The sequence below is a fragment of the Liolophura sinensis genome, chromosome 1 (genome assembly GCF_032854445.1).
Source record: "Liolophura sinensis isolate JHLJ2023 chromosome 1, CUHK_Ljap_v2, whole genome shotgun sequence".
NCBI lineage: Eukaryota > Metazoa > Mollusca > Polyplacophora > Chitonida > Chitonidae > Liolophura > Liolophura sinensis.
Genome location: NC_088295.1, coordinates 23,000,308 through 23,015,539, shown reverse-complemented (window position 1 = coordinate 23,015,539; position 15,232 = coordinate 23,000,308). Strand labels below are relative to the sequence as shown.

The 15,232-nt window shown below is 36.4% G+C and overlaps 1 protein-coding gene across 6 annotated transcripts in view; it reads left to right on the top strand.

The window, feature by feature from the left end:
- The first annotated feature begins 1,216 nt into the window (after positions 1–1,216).
- The window catches only part of LOC135461548 (unconventional myosin-XV-like), an 81,793-nt gene continuing 67,777 nt past the window's right edge, over positions 1,217–15,232 (top strand). For 3 of the 6 annotated variants that reach the window (XM_064738698.1, XM_064738692.1, XM_064738699.1), the window contains exon 1: positions 10,874–11,985. The gene's annotated coding sequence lies outside the window, so the exon portion shown is untranslated. Of the gene's footprint in view, positions 1,310–10,866; positions 11,986–15,232 lie in introns of those variants that run through there. The other 3 variants (XR_010443371.1, XM_064738700.1, XM_064738694.1) reach the window with 2 other exon arrangements.

The following is a 15,232-nucleotide window of genomic DNA, read 5'->3' as shown; positions in this document are numbered from 1 at the left end:
GTATTAAAAGTGACAAGTTTTAGGTAAATATTATTATGTAATATTAGGCTATTGTACCCCGCATTAAAAAGCTCCACCTCCGCTCATTTTGATGTGAATGTAGTGTGTAACAACATAAAAAAATGAATGAATCTTACAATATTTATCTACAGAAAACGTACAAATGTTTCTCATTGTACATATTATAAGTAGCATTGTATCCGACTGTGTAGGCACATAAGTTGCAAAGATTTACAACGTCAGTCTTCTCTCTCCCTGCATACGTTTAGTTTGTTTGACATTCTTGCACACTCCTGCAATCACCTATACTTGAATGTGATCTTAAATTAACAGCTATAGAAGTGAGCACTGAATTGTTAAAATAATGGATCAGTTGTTCTCACAATCTCAATTTAATTGGATCAAATAAAATTTATATATCTTGAGAGAGACAATATCCAATAATGTAATTTTAGGGTAAAGGGGTGTATGTGAAGCCAGCATGAAGTCTCTATTGACACGATGCATGGTGATAGGTCACCAGTTTGTTTGAACTATGGAGGTACCGTATAGACCTCCATGCTTAAGCTGAAATTCAGTAGTTCTACCGTTATTTATACTAGCACAATGCAGCTGTAGTTAAAACACTTTTCTGTGCGTAAAGACCTCTTCCCGTCGTCTTTGTCTCTCTAGATCTACGAGTTCAGTTTCATTCGGATGAAGGGTGGTTCGCACCGACGAACCCTCGATCCTGGTGACGCCGCGCATGTAGGCCTATATATCAGTTATATTTTCCAGATATATGTTGCTATTTTTATGAGTGGACCGTCATTTAGGCTAAATTTATTTTATTTATTCATGGCTGACACAAATCCAATGAACTGCACGGGTCTATAATTCATATCATATGTAGTTCTCCATGTACTTGAATAAGCACGAAAACATCAGAACATTTTCTTTATTTAATTTCTTCACAAGTCACGTTTTCTGTGTACACATGCTCCATCACCCTTTCCGTTGGTTTAGTTCTGCATTATATTTTAGGGCGCAACGACTTTATACATGTAAATGAAATGAACTTTCGCAATATTTTAACAAAACAGATCGTGACTGAATCAGGGTGTGGCGACAGAAGTCCCTCCCACATTCGGTGGTCAATGAAATCAGAAATTCTTAGCACCAATCAGATCACAGAAAGTATACTGAATATTCATTACCTCAAACCAGATGGCGGCAGGTTGAAGTCGAAGACCGACGTGTGCGTGAAAAGTTATCAGTGGTAAACCAAGCGAAAATGACGCCAGCTGACGCTGTTTTGTTATTCAACTAAGTATGTTTGTACATATTATATCTGACCCCATAGCTTAAGTGAGAAGAACTCAGCACAGTAATTTTGATCTGAAAACTTTCAAGAAGGGTAATGTTGTTGTTGACAAGTCAAGATCTTGACAACACTACTCTTCTTGAGCCTGACTGTTGGTTGAGAAATATTTGGGTACGCCATATTTATGGCTGCTCCACCACAGGCAGAGTTGAGCAAGTTTGTCTCAATGGTATGACACGGGTAGCGGCCCCAATAACCACTCCACGTACCTCGAGCTGCTTGAATCCATATCGTGGCATCTCCACTTTCATTCGCCACACAATTTTTTTAATGACAATCCAATCAAGTATCGTTTCACGTACGTATAAAATGCCTCCAGGCCATGTGATACCGTTGTGTTTTTTCAAGTTTAATTTAAAATTAAGCTGAAGAGCTAATATTCCATAGAGAAAAAACGAAATCAGACTGGTTTTGTTGTATCATAAACATGTATTGCCTGTACATCATGCTTTAAGTTTTTTTGCGATGTACATTCCAAACCAACCTGGAACCAGTTTTGGAAAAGCAGTGTCTGAGGCCATGTATGTAACTCTTATAGTCACATCACTAATTAACCTGGGTTCAATGTAGAGACTTCCTCATTTTTATCCTGTAAACCTCTGATATAATGCTGAAGGGATAATAGATGTTGTCACAATGGCGGTTTGTCGGTCTGTCTACCTCAACAATGTAGAAGCCATACTTCTTCAGGTAGTGTTTCCAAATTTAGTGTTATAAATTTAGCCTTACTTTGTGCTGATCAAATGTGTGATTTATGTGTCAATATAATAATACTAATAGGGTATTTAGAGATATGAACTGGATGCTACCAATTGCATTAAATGTGTCACACAATTCTCTTCTTCTTTATTTTGTTGTGATGAAACATTCTAATATTTATAAGCACATTTACATATTATCACATTGCAGAGTTAACTGTCATTAGTGTTTAGTGGAGGTACCGGTATGAGTTTATGGCCAAGTAATGTCGTAACTAAGGCTTGAAAATTAAAAAAAAACATGGCACTTAATTCGCTGGTTTAGAATTTATATAAGCACACATGATACATTTTATACTGTAAGTTGAATCTATTTTAATAGGGGTATCACCGGCTCAGATGGTTAAAGTATAGACTCGTTGCAACTATCAAGCCCTTGACTAATGAGGTAACATGTTTGAATCCAGCTTTCTCTGTGATTTGTGATTTCTCCAGCTTCTTCAACCCATAATTAAACCAGACATCTGGCATTTATGTAAACAATTATTGCGCAGGGTGTTAAACACAAATCAAGTAAATAAATAATATATATTTTTTATACAAACTTTACCCTTTATGGATGTAGCTTTGTTGGAAAGTTTTTGTTTTGCAACTGGTTTTTCCTTGTGTGTGAGTCTGTTTCACACATAAAGTCACACTAACAGGCAAACAGTATTCTATATTTTGTAAACCTGAAATAACTGCATTGATGTGTGGTTTCAAAGCTTATATCATAAGTTGTTGTCAGTATATGTTGTTTACAAGCTTTCATTGTGTGTGGTGTGAAATGACAATTGAGGGCCAGTGTAACCAAGGGTTTTTAACCCCTCGGGTGCTTTAACTGAGAAAGCTGATGACTCCTTGTATCGGAATAATTTTAAGCCTAAGGCACACTTAAAATGAGGGATTTAAATGATTATCCTCTGCAATTTTCTTAGTGTTTGCATCTTTACTATAAGTGTTAATTGAATACAGGTTTTTGTTATCATTCTGGTTATGATAGATGCTTTTGTCTGTGCAGCCATTCACAAGCTGTGCTGTCTTTTCACAGACTTCTCTATGTAATTTAACGGTTGCATAAACGCTTTCATTTGGCTAACTCCAAGTCAGGAAAAGCTGAGTTTGTTTTGACAATATACCACACTATTAAATTAGTGAATCAAGGGAATCTCAACTGGTGCTAGGTTAATTATCTGCATTGCTCAGTTTTCATTACAATATAGCTGTCATAATAAAAATAATCACTCTCATGTTTCATCTTTTGATTTTTTGATAAATTGAAAAGTCTTTATATGTAAATCTAATAATATTCTTTATTATGACCAGTGATGGCAGAAGTTGTGTATGTATTCCATTTGTTTATTTGATACTGATGGTTCTGAGGAATTTTTCACTTATATGAGGTTGGTGAGGTTTTTGGTTGGAGGAGTATGTGGGTGTTTGTGAGGGCTGTGAGGGCATTAGGTTGCTGTACCAGTCAGTAATCATTGAGTCTGTCTCATTGACAGCTACACTGACATGTAACAAGAGGATAAAGTATCTTTGCTAATTGATTACTTTGTAAGCTAGACAGTTTTAGGCTAAGCTGAAATTTTAAACTGTATTTGTTTGGTATGCGTACAAGTACTTTAACCCAAAATTTTTTTACCTGGTCTGATGACCAGTTGAGCCAAAACATCTCTTTAACAGATTGTAAATTTTAAAACGTTTATGTTTAAAAATAAAAAAAACAGTGTAGGGTAAATTTGATTTGGTAAGTTATCAGTTCCTGATCCTGTGTCTGTAAGGCAAGAGACACACACTATTTTTAGCTACTGACTGACTTTTTTCAAATCTTTGTTGATGTTGATTGATAAGGCTGGTCTTGATACAACCTGCACTGATTCATGTTGACATATGTCTGTAGCCCCAATCCATTCCTCTAATATGTTGTTTGTTTTGTGTATATTTATGTCTGGCACTATCATTGGTAAAACTGTGAAGGAAGGATGGCATCCATCAGATACTGAGGGTGTGTTGCAAAATGAAAGTTTGTACACAGGAAGTGTCAGTTCATTTTTCCCACAGATTATTACGCAACTTTTACCCTGTCAATCCATCATTCAGATGTCCTGTGCAACAGCTGTAAGAGCCGAAATGTATATCGTCTTATTATGCAGATGTCTACACTTTGAAAATCTGGGCATGTCAACACAATGAAGCCTAAATATAGTGCCTTTTTTATTGAAAATGTTGTTTTTTATTTGATTGCAGTATTTGTTTACTTATTACTGTATTAGTGTTTCATGTTGTACTCAAGAATATTTACAGTGGGATGACTTCTAGGGAGAAACACCTGCAAAACCTGCAGAAATTCAATAATTTTATCAGTTTTGTAAAAGGCCTGACGGTTGTTCATAGTTAGCCAGTACTTTAAGTCACTTGTCTGAGCATTGAAGTATAATTGACCCAACACACCAAGAATAATCGTATCCAGTGAAAGTGTTCCCTGCCATACTTGTTTGCTTGATGGTCAATGTGGAGGCATCAACAAGTATCAAATTTCCTGATTGGCTGAGTAGTATTTTAACTTGCAGTTGCGATTCAGTTGGAATATTTGGGTTGAAAGCAGGGATCGGTGAGTTATTTGTATGTGTGTATATATATAGATGTATATTATCTTAAGATCTGTCTTGTGTTGGAGCCTTTGTTTCATGTCAGACATTCACACTGAAGTAAATAAACAATTAGCTAATTCTTTTACTTGTATTGCTTTTACATCCATCTGCTCCCTGACAGGGCAGTTTTCAAGGAGAATAAGTGTTCCAGCTTATCGCAGAAAATTTTTTCCTTTATTTTGGTTTACAGTGTTTTAATGAGCAACCATTTTCTCTCTAACCTCTGTAGTATAAGGTCTGTCATTGATCACGTTCAAGCCAAATATTTACGTAGGTACATAGTAAGCTAATGGAGTCTGGTTTTTCTGTGAGAGATACATGTTTTGTTCCATATAACCCATTTGGTGTAATTGATCTAGTAACAGTCTTGGCTGTTAAGCTCATTCTCATTAGATTTGACAACTGCAGCTGTGGACCACACCCCACGCAGTTTTTAATTTATTTGTATTTGGCACTTTTATGTGTCAGCCAGTGGTGTAAACCTTTTTCCAAATTTAGAATTGTGTAGTGTTTTGATCGAACAGTTTGAAAAGGCTGTTTGTTAAGGCCTGATTGTGTTATACCTGGCGCTTGTATAAAAAGATGGCTATTCAAAAACTGTATTTTTGTGACGCCTGATCGAAGCTGCTATTTAACCTTAGATCAAAAGACAACAAATGTAACAGGTTTAGATGATGAAAGTGGTCATGTACAGTAACCACAATGAAAACATATTCATCTTTATGTGCATGTCATCAAACTTATATAGTACCCTTTTTTCAGGTCTACTTCTTCAGAAGTGTAAAAGCTTACTTTTGTTGTACTTCAGAAGAGTGTAATATTACTGTGTAATATCCAAACAGATGTTACAATCTATCAGTTGTGAAGGCCAGATAAACCTTTACTCATTGAGTCATCGGAAAAGGATTCCAGTCACTCACTTTCACCAAACTTGGTAAATCATATTTCTCATAACTTATTTTCGTAAAAGTCGTTGTCTAGGTTATAGTGCCATAAGGCAATGTCATTGATGAGAAAAGTTATGAAAACCTAATTTACGAAATGTTGTGAAAGTGGGACCAGAGTATTATGAAGCAGTAGTAACTTATGCCTGATGTAATTTCCATGAAGATGTTTTGCCATGACATAATATCACAACAGCTTAGTAAAATGGGTCTCTGTTGTGAATGACCTAATGTTGTAGCTGTTTAGTTTGAATTGGCTGTATTGGTTGTACAATAGCTGGATGTCTATCATATAGCCCTTGAAATACCTTGAATGTTTTGCAAATATTTATTTTTGCATAAAACAGTTTAATGCTTGAAATAATGTACAGTTGACCAAACACTTAAAACTATGTATACAGCACTAATTGTATGCTGCCATGTGTTATGGTGCTTGAAGCACCTGTTCTGGGTTGACTTGAGTTTCAGCCCAACCACATATACTGACAGTCAGGCTGTCCTCCTCCCATAATCCTGACTGTCGTCATATGTCTGAAGTGTTTTTAAATGTAGCATAGAACATTTTTCAGATAAATTAAAAAATGGATGGGTCATGTGGGTAGCGCTTCCCTGTTCATGATCCACTGCTTTAATTACGTCATGTAAAGATGGTAAGATAAAGTTTTATCTCCCTTGCCATTTATGCTGTACATATGGGTGGTGTGAAGTAACCATTAACCTTTTTCACTGACTGGGGAATTTTACCAAGAAAAAACAACATCATGAACTTTTAATTAACATTTAGTTAATCTCACCCACATCAACATGCAAAGTTTCAAACAAAATTATGCAGAAAATAGAAAGGGGGTATTTTAAAATATATAAATGTGTTATGATTATGTTACATCAGTATCATTTTAATTTAGATGTAGATTGTACAGCTGTTTTTTTTTGCTCACTGAGCTGTGTCCAAAACTTTGCATGTTTGTTTGATAAAAGATAATTTCATTTTTTGACAGTTTTGTTTGCTTTTGATTTTTTTATACAAGTCGTCAAGATTTTATCGGCTTTGAACCAGTGGCGCCTGAACACATCTCTGTATATAGTTAGTGGTAACAATGGCCGTGTTAAGCACCATGCATGGTGACATGAAGGCTGGATGACATTAAGTCTCTTTTAATGTTGCTAGTTTTGTGCCGGGACAAGCGGTTCATTTGAGAAAGGACTTTTGCATCAGTGATATTCGAAAGAAAAACAAAAACCACTTGATTAGGCTTCCTAAAAACAAACAGGCTTACTTGTGTTAGTTAGAAAAAATGAAATGATGTGTGAATGGAAGAGAGAGTGTATATTTGTTTGTGTCTGATCACTTCTGGGCCTTGGCCACATAAAATAGAGGACCTGTTTATGTGTCAGTTATAACAGTATTAAAAAGTGTAATTATTGTGTTTCATTGGGGTGTTTTCTGTGTATATTTAGCTGACTTTGTCTATCTTCAGATCAGAACTCTGAGTCACACAGATTTTTTCTCTTAATGAAGTAGGTAATAATTAGGCATGTACTGAAAATAGTGTACCCATTTTACCTGGCGACGTGTGAATGAACAAAACATGACATGGTCTGTGCAATTGATTTACTGATATTTGTTTGGATGCAAGAGTTGTCACAGGGTGGGTGCCAGGGGTTTTTGTTTACTTCTCTGTACAAGGAAAGTGGAGGGTTATCAGTAGAAAGGACCTGATATATCTTCTGAACCGCACAACTGCGCTGACACTCACTTGTCTGCATCAGCTGTACGCCTGACGGGCAAACATCTAGGGTAAGCTCACTTGTTCATCATAATTTGAATTGCAATGAATTTCTGTCAGAAATTTACATATGAGAACTCTGCTGTGCATGACATGCCAAATAAACTGAACATTGTGCTCTCCATGAGGGGGCTGTCAGCTATAAGTCTTAATGCTTTGTGACAACTTCAGTAGCAATGTATTCATCTAAATAAATTAAGATTTCTAAGTGAAACTAGGCACTAAAGATGGAATTAGAAACTAATATAAATTTGAAGTCTTGACAAAATTTGTTTGTCTGCGAAGTTTCAAGATAAGAACAATGTAATGAAATAAAATTATTGGGTAATTAGAAAATGAAGAAGGTCCTTAGTGGGGAGGTGCTTTGGCTTCCATAGGCTATTCTAGATTTCAACCCTCCATTAATCTGGTATGAGAGAAGTAATCTTAAACCATGCATGTCCTTACATTTGTATGTAAGTTTTGCTAAAAATTGGCGGTTGTAAATGTATATTTATGATTCAAAAGAAATGACAACACTGGACAAATGTGTATACATCTGTGTATATTAATGGAGAAGGCAGCTTTGTCTGTTGTGGCACATCTCATGGCCTCATAAGGGTTCCAGATTAAAAGCTGATGTACAGAATTGTGAAATGTGAAAACAAAATGGCTGTGATGAGTAAGGCGTGTTTCAACCTATCTTCCAAAACAACTATATGTACATTTATAAGAAGCTCGTCCAGAATGATTGTGTTCCTACATTTAGATGTACATGCAAGAAAGCTTGTCTAGGATGATTGTGTTCCTACATTTAGATGTACATGCATGAAAGCTTGTCTAGGATGATTGTGTTCCTACATTTAGATGTACATGCATGAAAGTTTGTCCAGAATGATTGTGTTCCTACATTTAGATGTACATGCATGAAAGCTTGTCCAGGATGATGGTGTTCCTACATTTAGATGAACATGCATGAAAGTTTGTCCAGGATGATTGTGTTCCTACATTTAGATGTACATGCATGAAAGCTTGTCCAGGATGATTGTGTTCCTACATTTAGATGTACATGCATGAAAGCTTGTCCAGGATGATGGTGTTCCTACATTTAGATGAACATGCATGAAAGTTTGTCCAGGATGATTGTGTTCCTACATTTAGATGTACATGCATGAAAGCTTGTCCAGGATGATTGTGTTCCTACATTTAGATGTACATGCATGAAAGCTTGTCCAGGATGATGGTGTTCCTACATTTAGATGAACATGCATGAAGCTTGTCCAGGATGATTGTGTTCCTACATTTAGATGTACATGCATGAAAGCTTGTCCAGGATGATTGTGTTCCTACATTTAGATGTACATGCATGAAAGCTTGTCCAGGATGATTGTGTTCCTACATTTAGATGTACATGCATGAAAGCTTGTCCAGGATGATTGTGTTCCTACATTTAGATGTACATGCATGAAAGCTTGTCCAGGATGATTGTGTTCCTATATGTACATTTATAAGAAGCTTGTGCAGAATGATTATGTTCCTACATTTAGATGTACATGCATGAAAGCTTGTCCAGGATGATTGTGTTCCTACATTTAGATAAACATGCATGAAAGCTTGTCCAGGATGATTGTGTTCCTACATTTAGATGTACATGCATGAAAGTTTGTCCAGAATGATTGTGTTCCTACATTTAGATGTACATGCATGAAAGTTTGTCCAGGATGATTGTGTTCCCAAATTTACTGTGTGTTGTGTTCAGCATTAAGCTTGATGTGAGATAAGTGCTGACTAACAACAGTACCGTTTTTTAACATGCAACAGGAAGATGCCTGTTCGAATGAAGCAAAATGCAAATTAAAATTAATTTAATGTACCGGTGTACTTTGTTCCAGTGTACAATTCGTAAATAGCTAGTGTTTGATAATGTGATGTTATACCCCTGTCTCTTGATTTTTATCTGCTTATTTAATGGGCGTCAGCCATATAGTGCTGAATCAGATATGTCTCACAAAATCTATTAAAAGATTGTGACAGCTGTTATGAGGCACAGACTACATTTGTACCATTTGACCCTCATTTGTCACATGTAATACCCCAACTTTTTCTGTTGTTTTCTGTCATGATTTTAAAGTGTCAACTAGTTTTATTTTCATAATGATTTGGTGCGTTCATAGCCAATCCTGAGGCTTGTTAATGTCATAAAGTTTATTTTACGCTAACTGAGTTGTAATTATGTTAGGCCGTCTTGGCTGTGTAAAAAGTTCATCCAACCAACTTGGTGCAAGGTGACTCACATTAAAATTTCAAAAAGACAATTTCAGATATATTATGAACACTGATCATTTCTTATTTAAAACTAGGTACCAGTGCTTGAGTTTAATTTTGGTTTCAGGGCTAGGAAAAAAAATGAATCTACTTAAATGTGCTTTCTACTTGTTCTACTTTCATGTAACTGACAGTGTCCATAACCTGGGATGTCTGTTGAAGAAGTGATCATTTCTTCAATTTTATTTCATATCTTTGCAGTAGCTGATCTGTTACAGGTTTTTTTCATGTAATAAACATTGTAGTAAATCCAGATGATCTGTAACCACAATAATGCAGCTTGCCATCAGCTAACACTGGTAATGCCTCAGGCTATAATTTGTCTAACTATGTGTGCCCAGTCATAATTAAGATCCTGGATGTTTCATAAGCATGGTATTGATGTGCACCAATGTTGTTTTGATTTTGTTTTAGAAAGGCACTAATTTTAGGTGCAAAGATTGAGTATTTTGCAGGGTGAAAAAAGTTTATAGTTTGTTTACTTGATTGTGTTGTCAGTGTATGACTTAGAAAAAGTGGACTTGACTGAGCTGCAATACAGTTTGCTGTTATGTTTTATTGCTATACTTGTCGGTGTGCAAGTGGGTGTGGTGCAATGTGTACATAATAACTAAGGTAACAAATGAATTAAGACAGGTAAATGTTAATACAGAGTTTAGAACGGTGGATTTTGTTTTGTCATGCTTAATTCACATTATCTTTAGCTTGCTGGTTATCAGTAGTTTTGCAGGATTCGGCATCTTGTTCATTATTCTCTGCAAGGGCAGTATTTATGATCCACATAATTGGAAAGGATGTACATATATATATATATACACACACACACACAGACACACACACACAACATGTACATGTATAAGGATTAACTAGCAAAGTGTGCCTATTTAACTACATGATTAACTGCATTTAGCAAAGGATGTGAATGTATGTATGTATAAGGTTTAAAAGTCTAGCACTTGCTGGCTCCCTCTCCGGCCGTATGTGGAAAGGTCTGACAGCAACCTGGGGATGGTTGTAGGTTTCCTTCCACTGTAATGCTTGCCACCATTGTATAAGTGAAATATTTCTGAGCATTGGTAAAACATCAATCCAGTGATTCAATAAATAAGTCAATAAATATAAGGTTTCTAGTTCATACAATAGAATACATACGTGCTGCTGACTAGTCTCTGGTAATATTTGTACCGAATTAACTTCAGTTTATGACAGCCACAAACACTACATTAATGTGACACTATAGTGGCAGTATTGTTTTCATGGTGTTATAATGAGCATATGATGCATTAGTACTGGTATTATGCTATTGTAAGCCAGGACAATCATCCTTGCCAAAACACCTTTATATTGTGTATTTTCTTTATAGAACGTCTGGTAAATAATTCTATTTTTTCACCTGTAAGCTGATTTACCATCTAAAATATAGATTATATAATTGCCCCTATAAAAAAAATATCCATTAATCTTGTGATGTACCAAGGATACTAAACTGTTTTTCTCTCTTGTGCAATTGCTTTTTTCTGTGTAAAGATGTACGTGATCTGTAGGACAGCATACGCATTTCATTACACTGTCACGACGTATTCATATTTAACACCCCTCTGTTTACATTGAGCTGTCTCATCCTGTAAGTGCTGTCTTCTTTTTCTCTGGGCCAGTCCACTTTTTTTATTGTTGTGTAAATTAGCCTGAAGATGATATTGATACACCTGTGTACTGCTTGAGGTGCTGTTACCTGGTAGAGTGATCCAGGCTACAGCTGAACTACTGCCGCGCTCAGGCTACGCTACCTGAAACTCCAACTATTATCTGCAGGCTGTTTATAGCAGCACATGTTTTGTGCTGGGCCTAGTTAACATCATACCTGCACGGGCATGCTGATTGACTATTTACCTGGTCATCCATTTCCAAGGAAACCTGCTGTTTAAGAGCTGTACGAGGTTTTGATGGTAACTTGATACTGTAGTCAGTTTAGATTGAGTCTTAATGTCAGAACCAGGGATTACCTGTAGACTGTGTCCTGAACACTGGGCTCACCTTACCAGGCTAGGTCTACACGGGAACTCACTACACTGGGACGGAACAGCACCTGTTTTCAGTCTTACATGATTTTTGCATTCTGGCATAAATCACCAACTGACGACTCACAGCTTTACTGCCTTAACAGTGACAAGGCACCACGACGTGAGAAAAACAGTAAGTGTGATAAGTTAGAGTAAGTTTAGGGTATCTGAACTTCGTTCAGTTTATGTTCAGGGCTTCCTGTGTTTTATTGCTGGTTTTCTTTCATTGCCTCCATGCATTAAGTATTACAGTTGTTTTTCAGGGGACCAGTCTGTTGACACACATAACATGGACAGATCTAGATGAATAACAGGTTAGGTGACTCAAGTGCCAATCATATCTCACATAGGTAATTCTTGTTTCAAAATTGTGTCGTTCAGTGAACCACACAGGTTGGTTCGTGTGTGGCTGATGACCTGGACTCTCTGATTATACAGGCAAAGGGATATACAGCAGGCTTATATTGATTTTACTGATTACTGTGAAACCTTTACTTCTCCAAGGCACTGAGAACACAGTAGTTTTAATGGGGACGGCTCTAATTTGAATACTGTTTTATTGATTAGTAGCTTAATCCTTAGGTTGAGGAGAAATAGAAATCGTATTTGGGAGTAACCTAATTACAGTAATGACTCACTCTCCTCATTGTAAATGGGACGAACTTAAGAAAAGAAAAAGCAGAGGTTGGAATCATGAACTTTTTTTATGGAAACTGTTACATGGGATAACTTAGGGCTTAACTGTTTGGTTCATAATGATATATTCTGTACATTCTTTTTGTCTGTGGAAAGTAAATTGATTGATGCACCGGAAACGTACAGGTTGGGTGAGGCTTTTATAATTAAGGTCATTGACCATACAGATGTTTGATTTCTTCTGGAGGGTTTCCATTTCACTTCATGCAGACAGACTTGTGCACATTCTTAATTCTTTTACAATCAAAAGAATAGCACATCTTGGTACTTCCTCTGAACTGGTAGCCATTGATTGTTGCCATGTCATGTGACCAACAACCACATTCTTTAGCGTAAATATTTCATCATGCTATCGTACTTTGAACATGGCATGGCTGCTTTTATCTTCGACAATTTGGTGCCGTCATTTATGTGCATAGAAAGACCTCAGAATTGTTTAGTTTTTATGTTTTCATTTGCAGTTTTTCTGTGTTATGTTCAATTTAAGGTGCAATAAAGTATTTCTTCTGTTGTTATGGAACAGTGAACTGTACTGGGATGAGATAAGTATTGGGTATATAGGGGAGTTTAGTAGTTCTATTCACAGAACTGTGGTCCATGTTTTACAGGCTGTTGTGAGGTATAAAGAGTAAAGGTTGTCACCTGGGGAGAGGAGGGGGTAGGGATATATTATAACTGCTTCACTGACGGTCCATACTACCTTTTTTTTGTGAGAATTAAGACGCTTCACTGAAAAATAATCCTGGTAGCTCGCTAATAGGCCACTTGCACTTAATGATATATCTTTTATGATTGATTTGATTGTCATATAGGAGCCTTTACAGTTGTCTGAAACTTGACTTTGACATGTCAGTTCAGACATCTACTATAAGCCAGGAATGACCAGAATAATTGAACCATCATTAATTAATACATGTGTGCTCCTCAACTTATTAATTGTTTTAAAGTCACTGAGGCTTTGCTGTCCACATGCAGAAAGCAGGTCATAAAGGTTCAATACAACTACAGGTGTATATACTCAGTGCACTTTTCACAGCACAACCTCCGTATTCACTTCAGTAAGGTGCATGTTTCTGACACGTTGGCTAGTGAGTGGGTGAATCAGCCTTACTCAATATCGAGCGCCATTTGTTCACATCTGGACTGGTGTACTGTTATGAGGACACAAAACAGGAAAGATGTACTTCCCTGTAAGTTAATACTGGAGCAAACTTTAGATCAGTTTGTTTGTCACGATTGATATAAATATACAATATTTTATGGTGGTAATTGCTTGTAACATGCATGGTACTGACAATAAAAGTATTTAAATATTTTGTGTTTCATACTTATTGCAAGATTGCACATGTTAGGTATGAAAAAAAAAAACAATGCTGTTACATCTATAATGTAAAATTTTGGCTGTATATTACTTTATTTGTGAGGCACAGTGAGCCTCTCACCAATGCGGTTGCTGTGAGATCAAATCCAGCTCATGCTAGCTTCCTTTCAGGCAGTATGCGAATCTGAATCTGCATTGTGTAATAAATATAATGCCACAGATTTGCATGTCCTACACTATTTTGGAAAACTGTTTTTCCAAACAGAACTTAAAAACCTGAAAGTAGATGTACGTACACCCTTTAGTTAATGGCTTGGGATTCTTGTCGAGAGACTAACTTGTAAGGGCAGTACAGGGTCTACAGTCTGTTGGTACTTGGTATAGATCAGTTCTAGGACTTGACCAGTGGGTTTACAAGGTGTAACGATAAAATAATTATGAGCAAATTGGGTACATTACAGTTTTTCACGCAGTGGAGTAGTCTGTCATGTAAAATGTATGTCAGCTGCAGAATTGAATCCCAGATTTGTGGTTGTCAATAGTAGTGTAATTAAGACTTAAGTGTTGTATTCAGTGTGTGTGGAGTGAATGGTCTGAAGTCAATTCTAGGGTGGTCATTAAAGGCAGAAGTGTTGAATTGGGTATTATTGCTGATTCAGACAGTCTTATTAAATGGCAAGAAGATATTGCGGATATGCGAGCAGATCTACATGAACACAATGTACAATATGAGTCTGTATGGGCTCAAAATCTAGGTGTGACTTGTGAAGTTTGCATGAGAGCCCTGATTAAGCTGATCCATTGAGATGTGGCAATATCTTCATTCACACAGTGCACAAGTACACCCAATGGCAGCCGATGTATACTTTAATTGTGCTATATGCATTATATCTTTTCTATTTTTGAGAATTCTGTCATGTAGGCGTACACATTTAATGAAAAAAATCGAAATAGGTTTAAATACCTATGTAATTGTGCGAGTTTTTTTTGATTGATCGTTGAAACGAGGGTGTGGTCATGTTCGACTGCAACCATGAGGCACACAATGTGTGAGTTCAATCCCAGCTGTTGACAGGAAATTTCTAGATTCAAAGTGTCACCGTTGGTTAGGCTTTTTGTGATTAAAGGGGTTTATGGTGTTCATTGGTCTGTTCTGGAGATATAAAGGCATTTAAAACAACTTGTTTTCCACCAATATGGCCTCAGAGTCTGTATGTCATATGTATAAAAGATCTTTAATAACTTTCCAGTTGTCTGTGATTTACACTGGAAAATTACCTCCACACGTAAACATGAAAGCTATCGTGTAAGTGACAAATTCCTGAGTATGGCATTAAACAGCAATGAAATGAATTGAATTGAT